The following is a 12,886-nucleotide window of genomic DNA, read 5'->3' as shown; positions in this document are numbered from 1 at the left end:
AAAAAGTTTGAGCCTGCTAACAGAATAAAAATGTACTACATACATTCACATCCAACATTATTGGCACCCTTGATAAAGATTAACAAAGAAGACCGTATAAAATAAATAATACAAATACTTTGATATATTGAATCCTCAAAAACATTTTAAAATTATATTATTTCATACTAGTACAATGCTCAGAAAATAATATTTTGTTTAACAATATAATAAAATAACAATTTCATTTTGTGGGTCAATTAAGCATTTCTTTGTGGATTTTTATGTGTGCTTGGGGTTATTGTCTTGTTGGAAGATTCACGTGCGGCCAAGTTTCAGCCTCCTGGCAGAGGCAACCAGGTTGTTGGTTAAAATATCCTGGTACTAGGTAGAGTTCATGATGCCATTAACCGTAACAAGGGCCCCAAGACCAGTGGAAGCAAAACGGACCCATAACAGCAAAGATCCACCACCATATTTTGCAATAGGTATGAGGTTCTTTTCAGCATATGCATCCTTCATTTGAGGCCAAACACTGCGTGGCCAAAGAACTATACCCCAGTGAAACAGGAAGCTACGGAGGGTCATAATATTTTGACATCACATTTAGGTGGAAAAGTCTACAATCCCTCCCAATGTGTTCTCCAATCTCATAAAACATTTTAGAAAAATGCTCTGTGCTGTTTATCCTCGCAAGGTGAGGTATAGAAAGGTACTGAAAACAGGGGTGGCAATTATTTCGACCCCTATCTTTTTGAGGAGGGAATACATTTGACAAGTTCTCTGATCAATTGTATTTGTTTAAAATAATATAATTAAAAATATATATATCATACAATATAGCTCAGTATTTGGAATTTCTATTTCATACTGTCTTTTATGCTCATCTTTATCAAGCGTTCCAATAATTTGGGAGGTGACTGTAACTGTAACTGGGACAGGTTTGACACAAATAGGGCTTGCATGATTTAAGTGACTTACCCTACCCTCAATAGTCTGAAACACAACTTATTTAATTCCAAACAAATCCTTCAAGCCACAATGACTATAAGGGCTCAGGGCCAGACCCAGATGCAGACACAGGAGGCAGATGGTTTGAGCCTTTGATATTTATTAGTTCCAAAAGGAGTAGGCAAGAGAAATGTTGTGGACAGGCAAAAGGTCAAAACCAGTTCAGTGTCCAGGAGGTACAGAGTGGCAGGCAGGCTCGAGGTCAGGGCAGGCAGGCGGGTACAGAGTCCAGAAAACAGGCAAGGGTCAAAACCGGGAGGACTAGCAAAAGAAAGAATAGCAGGAGCACGGGAAAAACACGTTGGTTGACATGAAACAGACAAGACGAACTGGCACAGAGAGACCGGAAACACAGGGATAAATACACTGGGGAAAATAAGCAACACCTGGAGGGGGTGGAGACAATCACAAGGACAGGTGAAAAAGACCAGGGTGTGACAATGGCAGTGTACAGAAAGAGTTTGTGTTGTGATACTGTTGATTAACTGGGTAATCCACCGTATTGCACTGAATTAGCATAAGTAAGTTAAATGAACCTGGGTTGTCTGCATGCGACATCCTAATGTTTGGTATACTCAGTGTATGTTACGAATTTGCTAAATGTACAATATGTTACAAATTTTGCAAAACTTATGATATGTTACAAATTCTAGCTAGGTGGCTAATGTTACCTAGCTGGTTAACGTTAGCTAGGCTAGGGGTTAGGGTTAAGGTTAGGGTTTAGTTTAGGAGTTAGGTTAAAGGGTTGGGGTTAGGGGAAGGGTTAACTAAAAGGGTTAAGGTTTGGGTTAGGGGAAGGGTTAGCTAAAATGCTAAGTAGTTGCAAAGTAGCTAAAAAGTAGTAAGTCATTGAAAAGTTGCTTATTAGCTAAAATTCTAAAGTTGTCTGTGATGAGAATCGAACTCACAACCTTTGGATTGCTAGACATTTGTGTTACTTAACATGCTGAGTTTCAAAGTAGCTAAAAAGTAATAAGCAGTTGAAAATGTGCTAATTAGCTTAAATGCTAAAGTTACTTGTGATGAGAACTTGCAACATTTGGTTTGCTAGACATTTGGGTTATACACCCACCCATGCACGCTGACCAACCACTTTCATTTTTGTCTTAAGTAACCATCTGTCTTATGTAACCATACCAAATGTAACATATTTGACAGATTTGAGTGTCCCGGATTTATGTTATGTCTAGTCTATCAGACCACGTTACGGGACACAATGACCCTGAGGGGCCGACACTCTCTGCAGTGCTATCTGCAGGCTCTAAACCCTGCATCTAGCCTACAATTACCCAGCACTGTCTCCAAACCAGATCCCTAAATAACTTTCCAGAGTACTCTCCTAACTCCTTTTACCCATTTAACTCTTGGACTGGCTATGAGGAGTAGGATTTATCATGTGTACCAAGACACATTCGCCTGAAACTTGTATACTCGTGTGAATGTAAAACACAGCTGAGGGAAAACAATGAAATTAACCTCATTCTGCGGTGGAACAGAGAAAGGACACAGATTGTTCTGTTTTTTACCACACATTCTGACATGCCTGACCACACATAGTGTATTGATACTTGCTGACAAGACATTCTAAAAGTACTTTTTTGTGAATTTGCATCCTTACCTCCTACATATTTATTTGAAAGTGATTCATAATGAAATTAATATGTCTCTGATTCAACTTTTCCTTTTTCCTCGCGTGAGAGGAGTGGTGGTGAAAGTAGGCAGTTGTTGACCTCAAGTGTGTCATAATCGTGACTTGCTGAAAGGTTACATTTTCATTGTGACAAACAGTAGTATATGCTCAAAACAGTAATAGCATGAAAAGATCCCTAGAATGAAGGCCAGACGTAGGTTTATATTGAATGAGAATATAAGATACTGCAAGAAGTTGTGCAATGTTTACCATCAGTATCATTTTAGAATTAAACAGTTTATGAAAATATCAATGTTACAACTGATGACATCAAAATGTGTATTTCTTATGAGAAATGTAATTTCTTGCTGTTGTTGTGTCTACTTTACTTCATCTTTTATGCTGTAATAAAGATGATGATCATCATTATCATTAATACCACCATCACCACCGAAAATTGTTAGCAAGGCATTTTACAGAGGAAACATTAGCATAACCAACGAAAAATAGTCCATTACGCAACGGGGAAGCCCACGCGAGGTAAAGTACGGCATTCTAAGCAGGTGTAAACACTTTGTTCTGAAAAGTTATTTTTCAGGTTTTCAAAGGTCATCTATCTAAAATACACCACAGGAAGTTGCAAGGAAGCTGTCGACTTGAGCATCTCAATTTCATTTTCAATACATTCTTATCAAACGTTACCCTTATTAGATAACAACTGAATACAGGCCTTGACAAAAAACTTTGTGGGGTTTGTTTTTCATAACTGTTTTTTTAAATTAATGCCATGGTGTGTTTTTCAAAATTTTAGGATATAATTTGGAAATTCTGTAACAGCTACTGTATGATAGTAGGTCTATTTTCATTCATCATCACAAATCTTTTTGTTAAAAACCAATAGTTTAATCTGCTAACTGAAGCAACAAAATACACTGAAAATTACAGAAATATATCCATTGATATCACATGACTTTGACTGAATACAGATTGACCAAATGTTTTGTTCTAAAACATATTTCAGAACTCATTAGCCTTGCTATATTAATAGCTTGTCATTGAAAATAGTCTCATCAAATTTCAAGGTGGCCTTTTTTATGACAATGGCCAACATACAGTATTAGTAATTTAATACAGGGTTATATAGAGTTAGATAATGACTTTACTTGGTAATACTCATATGTGGTTCATCCTGTACAGAGCTAACATTGACGTTGATTAATGCAGATGGAATTGAGATGTCTTAGTTCCAGTACCACCGTATACAGTATAACAACCTTGAGGTCATTTGATTTAATTCTAACTACCCAATGGTAGACATTACACAACAGTATTTTATATTCTCATTCAATATAAACTTAAGTCTGGCCCCCTTTCTAGGGAAATACCCATCAGTTTAACAGACCATTCAGATAACACTGTTGTCATACCAACAGATGAACCATAAACATGTGAGTACAAGGCTATTGAGAGAGATGAACCATCTCTGTTAAAGGGAAAGTTCACCCACATTACAGATTTAAGTAATTGTATTAATAAAGTATTCTAAAGACATACAGAATCTGAAATCCATAGTTTTGCGAAGCTTAATACTATATTCTCATCTTAATATTAGTACCATACAATATAAAACAATAGGGGGTAATAAGCCCAGCTCTTCCAGATAGCATTGGGTCATAGACTCACCAGATCCTTGGCCTACACATCAAAGACTGCAGGTTCCTAGACTACTCCATATGATATTCAGCTATTTTTTTATGGTCTGTCGACAACGATAGGATCAGTTGTCCAGGAATCATGACCAGTAGGGACAGGCTACAGTTCACTTTGCCTCCCAGCCAAGATCTTACCTTCCCGGTTGGTGGATGCACACTATATGCCTCGTTTGCCATACACACAATGGCAAGAAGTTCCTAGAAGTCCATTATTATGTCATATTCACCATTTACTTTGACATTGACCTTGGCTGAACAAGCTTATGCTAGGACACAAATTGAATTTAAAAAATACAGTTTTACATTATTTCCTGGCCCCACAGAATGAAGAAAAACCTCCAATGGATTGTTGCTATGATTTTTGTGAGAGTTACTCTGTGTCCGGTTCTCTTTCCTAAATATTTCCCTTTGTCAGGCGATGCCATCTGGTCCCCTAGCTTCCAGTGGTTTAGACAGCTGTCGAGGCAGGCATGACGGCACTCTGCACAGTGTTGTGTCATGCCGAGACAAAACACCTTTTTACCAGGGATTTAGAGCAGGATTAAATGATTGGGCACCAAGAGCCTTACAAGGGAAGTGACTTACAGCACCGCTTTTTATGTCAATATCAACATCACCTGGTGAAGCCATGTGGTCTGATGCATCCACAATGCAGTCTGACCTTCACTAATACTATGGAAGTATTTGTAGAGATGATGATAGTGATGATGGTGATAATAATGATGATAAGGATGAAGATGTGGTTGAGGATAATGATGATGATTATTATGATTATACAGTGCCTTGCGAAAGTATTCGGCCCCCTTGAACTTTGCGATCTTTTGCCACATTTCAGGCTTCAAACATAAAGATATAAAACTGTATTTTTTTGTGAAGAATCAACAACATGTGGGACACAATCATGAAGTGGAACGACATTTATTGGATATTTCAAACTTTTTTAACTAATCAAAAACTGAAAAATTGGGAGTGCAAAATTATTCAGCCCCCTTAAGTTAATACTTTGTAGCGCCACCTTTTGCTGCGATTACAGCTGTAAGTCGCTTGGGGTATGTCTCTATCAGTTTTGCACATCGAGAGACTGAATTTTTTTCCCATTCCTCCTTGCAAAACAGCTCGAGCTCAGTGAGGTTGGATGGAGAGCATTTGTGAACAGCAGTTTTCAGTTCTTTCCACAGATTCTCGATTGGATTCAGGTCTGGACTTTGACTTGGCCATTCTAACACCTGGATATGTTTATTTTTGAACCATTCCATTGTAGATTTTGTTTTATGTTTTGGATCATTGTCTTGTTAAAAGACAAATCTCCGTCCCAGTCTCAGGTCTTTTGCAGACTCCATCAGGTTTTCTTCCAGAATGGTCCTGTATTTGGCTCCATCCATCTTCCCATCAATTTTAACCATCTTCCCTGTCCCTGCTGAAGAAAAGCAGGCCCAAACCATGATGCTTCCAGCACCATGTTTGACAGTGGGTATGGTGTGTTCAGGGTGATGAGCTGTGTTGCTTTTACACCAAACATAACGTTTTGCATTGTTGCCAAAAATTTCCATTTTGATTTCATCTGACCAGAGCACCTTCTTCCACATGTTTGGTGTGTCTCCCAGGTGGCTTGTGGCAAACTTTAAACGACACTTTTTATGGATATCTTTAAGAAATGGCTTTCTTCTTGCCACTCTTCCATAAAGGCCAGATTTGTGCAATATACGACTGATTGTTGTCCTATGGACAGAGTCTCCCACCTCAGCTGTAGATCTCTGCAGTTCATCCAGAGTGATCATGGACCTCTTGGCTGCATCTCTGATCAGTCTTCTCCTTGTATGAGCTGAAAGTTTAGAGGGACGGCCAGGTCTTGGTAGATTTGCAGTGGTCTGATCCTCCTTCCATTTCAATATTATCACTTGCACAGTGCTCCTTGGGATGTTTAAAGCTTGGGAAATCTTTTTGTATCCAAATCCGGCTTTAAACTTCTTCACAACAGTATCTCAGACCTGCCTGGTGTGTTTCTTGTTCTTCATGATGCTCTCTGCGCTTTTAACAAACCTCTGAGACTATCACAGTGCAGGTGCATTTATACGGAGACTTGATTACACACAGGTGGATTGTATTTATCATCATTAGTCATTTAGGTCAACATTGGATCATTCAGAGATCCTCACTGAACTTCTGGAGAGAGTTTGCTGCACTGAAAGTAAAGGGGCTGAATAATTTTGCACGCCCAATTTTTCAGTTTTTGATTTGTTAAAAAAGTTTGAAATATCCAATAAATGTCGTTCCACTTCATGATTGTGTCCCACTTGTTGTTGATTCTTCACAAAAAAATACAGTTTTATATCTTTATGTTTGAAGCCTGAAATGTGGCAAAAGGTCACAAAGTTCAAGGGGGCCGAATACTTTCGCAAGGCACTGTAATTACCATGATGATGATTATTATGATGATGAGGGTGAGGATGATTCAAGTACAAAAAAATAATTCTAAACAGATAGTCATCTAAACTAAAGCAAGATGAGAAATAGCAGTGAACCTGACTTTTTCTTTAGCTCTCTAGAGTGGCAGCTGTTGCTTCAGTCTGACCCTTGAAATATAGTGAGCTCCAAAAGCATTGTGACAGTGACACATTTTTTGTTGGTTTGGCTCTGTACGCCAATACTTTGGATTTGAAATGATACAATGGCTATGGTAAATAATGTATTGTGTTATTTTGGAGACACTTTTAACGTAAATAAGAATAGAATATGTTTCTAAACACTTCTACATTAATGTGGATGCTACCAGGATTACGGATAGTCCTGAATGAATCGTGAATAATGATGAGTGAGAAAGTAACAGACGCACAAATATCATACCCACCAAAAAAATGCTAATCTCCCCTGTTATTGTAATGGTGAGAGGTTAGCATGTATTGGGGGTATGATATTTGGGCGTCTGTTACTTTCTCACTCATCATTATTCACGATTCATTCAGGACTATCCGTAATCCAGGTAGCATATATAATTTCAAATCAAATTGTCACTGTCCCAATACTTTTGGAGCTCACTGTATAAACAATCTATATTTACATATAAATATACTTTGCTATCACATGATCAGGTCAAGTAATACTTTATTATAGGGCCTACCACCATGATGGGAAAGCAACAACATTAAAAACAATAGCCTACAGCAATTGAAATATATGCTTATTCTAAAAAAAAGGGGCGCAGTAACTTCAAACTGTCACATCATGAAGAGGGGAGATAATATTTCCAATATCCTTTCCATGTAGTGAAGTTATGTGACAGATTGTGTATCACACGGATTCTTTTTTCTCTCGAACACGGTACTTCGCGCCTGTCCTATTCCGGAAGATCCCGAATCTTACCTCGCTAATTCCGAAGGGAGCCGAGGGAAACCCGAGGCTCCGCGCATAGACGAGAGCCACTGTTTCCAATTCACCATTGCTAACAGCCATTTCATTTAGGTCATTTCTAGTTTTCATTATTTATACAATGACTGAGGATGGATTCCGAACGACTTGACATGTCCGTGAAAGACCTGGGATTTGGGATTTATCACCGCAAACAATGAATCGTTTTTTCAATCCCATCAAAGACCAAACCAGACGGGTGCATTTTTAAATATATAGGGCGCCTACAGACACAGTGTACATATTTTCAAAAAGGATGACTGCACTCTGAACGGAGTCCGCATATTGGCCTACAGTTGAATATGGAGGATGGGTTATCACTGAAACTATAAAATCACAGGAGACTAGAATGGTCGAAAAAAGGCGTCTCTTTTTTGATGGAGAATCCAACAAGCAGAGCAAGACCCACAATAAAAGCGTGCTGTTCTGTAATATGAACACCGTTATTTTCAAAATTGAGATGCGTTTACCAGTGATAGGATCCAGTTGATGACACCGAGAAATAAGTATTTGAAAACAGAAAAGATTGTCAGAATTGGAATTGACCCATTTGTTCTATTCTGTCAGTGTGATGGGAATGTATTGCTGAACATTGGGAGAGCTTTATGGAAAACCCGAAGACATGACATGCACACGAAAAAAGAGGAAACGATCCTTTTTGTTCTTTAAAACCTGTGTTTATTTAAGAAGTCTGCAACAGGCTTAATTGACGGGGGAGCCTTGCAAAAGTAAAAGTATATGTGCATTAAGATCTGATTCTACTGAGGTGACAATACCCTGTATAAATTATGTTTGCAGTCATTTAATTGTGAAGGATGTCGACATTCATTGTGGATTATATTTGGAATTTATGCTCGTTTTGTTGACCCCTCTATGCCATTTACTGTTGCTTTACCATGATCTTTGAATCATTTTATATTTAATGTGGACTGCAACAAGCGGCCTAGAATAAAATCCTAAGCCTTTGTCTCGAGGACAAGCATAATAAATAAGGTAAGATTTCCTTTCACCTTCCTATGTCATTTTTTTGTTATTACTTCTCGGCCCCACGTAGCCTTATTTTTTCCCCCTCAGGTACCTGGTTAATTCGTTAACGTGTGTGAAACCCATTTTGGGGGGGTTACAACATAGCCTATTTCTGTTATGATTCATGCAGCCCCATGACGCATGCCATAGACAAACTGTACATCTAGGCCCGTAATATCTTCTGGTTATTATAGTCGACACACACCACTGCAGATTTAAGTGCCATTTCTGTGATCTATGCCCTATGGTAAATTGCAACAGGGAACCGCATTATGGACACGAGGCTATAACAATCGGTAGCTATATTATTCACTGGGCGAATTTCCGTTATGACAGCATCGATACAGGTCTACCCATTTGCGAATGCGATGCAACTGGGGTGTTGGGGTCTCGTCATCAGCCCTCGTTGATGAATTATTATCAACATCATCTGTTCATGAATTCTGAAAGGATCGGATCAAGTTGAATGCTTCAAATGACCCAGTCTACCATAGGCTCTAGGCCTATTCGCAATTGTTCATGCATTTACTTAACTTCAAACATGACGTGTCAAGCCACCACTAAACCTATTGTATTTTCCCTAGCCCCGGATGTATTTATTCATATTCTAATACGGTTGTTTATAATTGCATTCGGTCGGTGTTGAACAGTGTCAGAGTGATTCCGGCTCCTTTGGTTGGTGAATTCCGCGTCGCCTCCTCCCACCGCGACCATGGCAGCGGTACTCTATTGCTGTTGCTATCCAGTTCTTGACAATGGCTCAGCTACCAACAACCCACTCCAATTTCTCCAGGCCCCTCCCTTCATGATGTATAGCCTTTTGGTATTCCTGTGAAGCTCTTATATCCCTATAGCCAGTATATTCATTTGGCAATCAAAATGATATAGGCCTACACATGATGATGTAATCTTACCTCATCAATATCTTTTTTTCCCATCGTTTGAACTCTTTTTCCACTCACATCTTTCTGTATATTAATAATCTATTCTTCATATGCCTATTTCTTTTATACCTTTTTGGCCTCCAGGCATAAGCAACATAAGCGGCAAAATGAGTAGAATTGCAAGAAATGTGTTATAAAATTGCTAAATGCTCTCTCCACCCCATGGCAAAATGGGTAGAACTGCAGAAAACTTGCTTTAAAACAGCAAAAATGTCTCCCTGCCCCGAGGCAAAATTTGTAGAATTTCAGGAAATTAACTTTAAAACTCTCTGCTGTCAAGATTTGGCCTGCTTGTTAGCATTCCCCCAAACCAAATATTGCTTAGGGCCTCCAAAAGACTAGAGCCGGCCCTGACTATAGGGCTTCTACAAACTGTTCTCATGCTCTAGCCACCAAGGTTCATGCCACATAGACTAATAAAGTCACATGAAATGTAATAGACCAGAGCCTTATATTTGGATTATAGATTCTTTATCTCAATATAAGGCTCTGGAATAGCCTAATTCATTCTAAATAACTTAGGCCTAAAGTGCAATGAGGTGATTGAATAGGAGACACCAATAGTGTATGCTACAATTTAAAAAAATAATGATTCTAATAATTTGCCCATTATTAGCCTATGACAGGTGTGTGTTTCTGCTGTGATTCTGCTATTGACGCAGACAAGTGACACACAACCACATACTTCATCTAGCTATTGTTAATCTACTAACTCAACATATCAGGTGCCACCCAGGGCTGGCCCCAGGCATAAGCGACATAAGCAGTAACAGGGCCCCCGGTCGCTTGTTGGAATCTATAGTATTCCACAAATGTAACCATAAGGAATGGTAATATAGAAGACATTATGTCTACATGACCATAGTATTACATCATGTGAACAGAGTCAAATGATACCACAGTCCCTTTCTATAGCTAGCAATACAAAACTGTAACATTACTTTGGTTTAAAAATGTCTCATGACTAATTAGGTAAGCCCCTGTTTATATCTGAAATATTGGATTTACTATAACAAATCAAAAATGGAACAAAAATATATGTATATGAGAGATTGGGCCCCTATAGGTTTTCTTTTTTAAATATGCCATTTGAAATTGGTTTAAAGGTACACTACCGGTCAAAAGTTTTAGAACACCTATTATTTCAGGGGTTTTTCTTTATTTGTACTATTTTCTACATTGTATAATAATAGTGAAGACATCAAGACTATGAAATAACACATATGGAATCATGTAGTAACCAAAGAAGTGTTAAACAAATCAAAATATGTTTTATATTTGGGATTCTTCAAATAGCCACCCTTTGCCTTGATGACAGCTTTGCACAATCTTGGCATTCTCTCGATCAGCTTCTCTCAATCAGGAATGCTTTTCCAACGGTCTTGAAGGAGTTCCCACATATACTGAGGACTTGTTGGCTGCTTTTCCTTAACTCTGCGGTCTGACTCATCCCAAACCATCTCAATTGGGTTGAGGTCTGGTGATTGTGGAGATCAGGTCATCTGATGCAGCACTACATCACTCTCCTTCTTGGTAAAAGAGCCCTTACACATCCTGGAGGTGTGTTGGGTCGTTGTCCTATTGAAAAACAAATGATAGTCCCACTAAGCACAAACCAGATGGGATGGTGTATCGATGCAGAATGCTGTGATAGCCATGCTGGTTAAGTGTGCCTTTGAATTCTAAATATATCACAGACAGTGTCACCAGCAAAGCATCCCCACAACATAACCGCTCCTCCTCCATGCTTTACAGTGGGAAATACACATGCGGAGACCATCCGGTTGGAACTAAAAATCTCAAATTTGGACTCCAAACCAAAGGACAAATTTCCATCGGTCTAATGTCCATTGCTCATGTTTCTTGGCCCAAGCAAGTCTCTTCTTCTTATTGATGTCCTTTAGTAGTGGTTTCTTGGCAGCAATTTGACCGTGAATGGTTGATTCACTCAGTCTCCTCTGAACAGTTGATGTTGAGATGTGTCTGTTACTTGAACTCTGTGAAGCATTTATTTGGGCTGAAATGTCTGTGGCTTGTAACTCAAATTAACTTATTCTCTGCAGCAGAGGTAACTCTGGGTCTTCCATTCCTTTGGCGGTCCTCATGAGAGCCAGTTTCATCATAGCGCTTGATGGTTTTTGCGACTGCAGTTTGAAACTTTCAAAGTTCTTGAAATTTTCCGGGTTGACTGGCCCTTCATGTCTTAAAGTAATGATGGACTGTCATTTTTCTTTGCTTATTTGAGCTGTTCTTGCCATAATATGGACTTGGTCTTTTACCAAACAAGTCTATCTTCTGTATACCCCTCCTACCTTGTCACAACACAACTGGATTGGCTCAAATGCATTAAGAAGGAAAGAAATTCCACAAATTAACTAATTGAAATGCATTCCAGGTGACTACCTCATGAAGTTGGTTGAGAGAATTCCAAGAGAGTGCAAAGCTGTCATCAAGGCAAAGGGTGGCTATTTGAAGAATCTCAAATATAAAATATTTTTTTATAAACACTTTTTTGTTTACTACATGATTCCATATGTGTTATTTAATAGTGTTGATATCTTCACTATTATTCTACAATGGTAAATAGTAATAACAAAAAGTAAAAAATAAAGAAAAACCCTTGAATGAGTAGGTGTTCTAAAACTTTTGACCAGTCGTTTACATTTACAGTGCCTTGCGAAAGTATTCGGCCCCCTTGAACTTTGCGAACTTTTGCCACATTTCAGGCTTCAAACATAAAGATATAAAACTGTATTTTTTTGGTGAAGAATCAACAACAAGTGGGAAACAATCATGAAGTGGAACGACATTTATTGGATATTTCAAACTTTTTTAACAAATCTAAAACTGAAAAATTGGGCGTGCAAAATTATTCAGCCCCTTTACTTTCAGTGCAGCAAACTCTCTCCAGAAGTTCAGTGAGGATCTCTGAATGATCCAATGTTGACCTAAATGACTAATGATGATAAATACAATCCACCTGTGTGTAATCAAGTCTCCGTATAAATGCACCTGCACTGTGATAGTCTCAGAGGTCCGTTAAAAGCGCAGAGAGCATCATGAAGAACAAGGAACACACCAGGCAGGTCCGAGATACTGTTGTGAAGATGTTTAAAGTCGGATTTGGATACAAAAAGATTTCCCAAGCTTTAAACATCCCAAGGAGCACTGTGCAAGCG

This window comes from Oncorhynchus masou, chromosome 33, assembly GCF_036934945.1.
Source record: "Oncorhynchus masou masou isolate Uvic2021 chromosome 33, UVic_Omas_1.1, whole genome shotgun sequence".
Classification (NCBI taxonomy): domain Eukaryota; kingdom Metazoa; phylum Chordata; class Actinopteri; order Salmoniformes; family Salmonidae; genus Oncorhynchus; species Oncorhynchus masou.
This window is presented reverse-complemented; position numbering follows the sequence as displayed.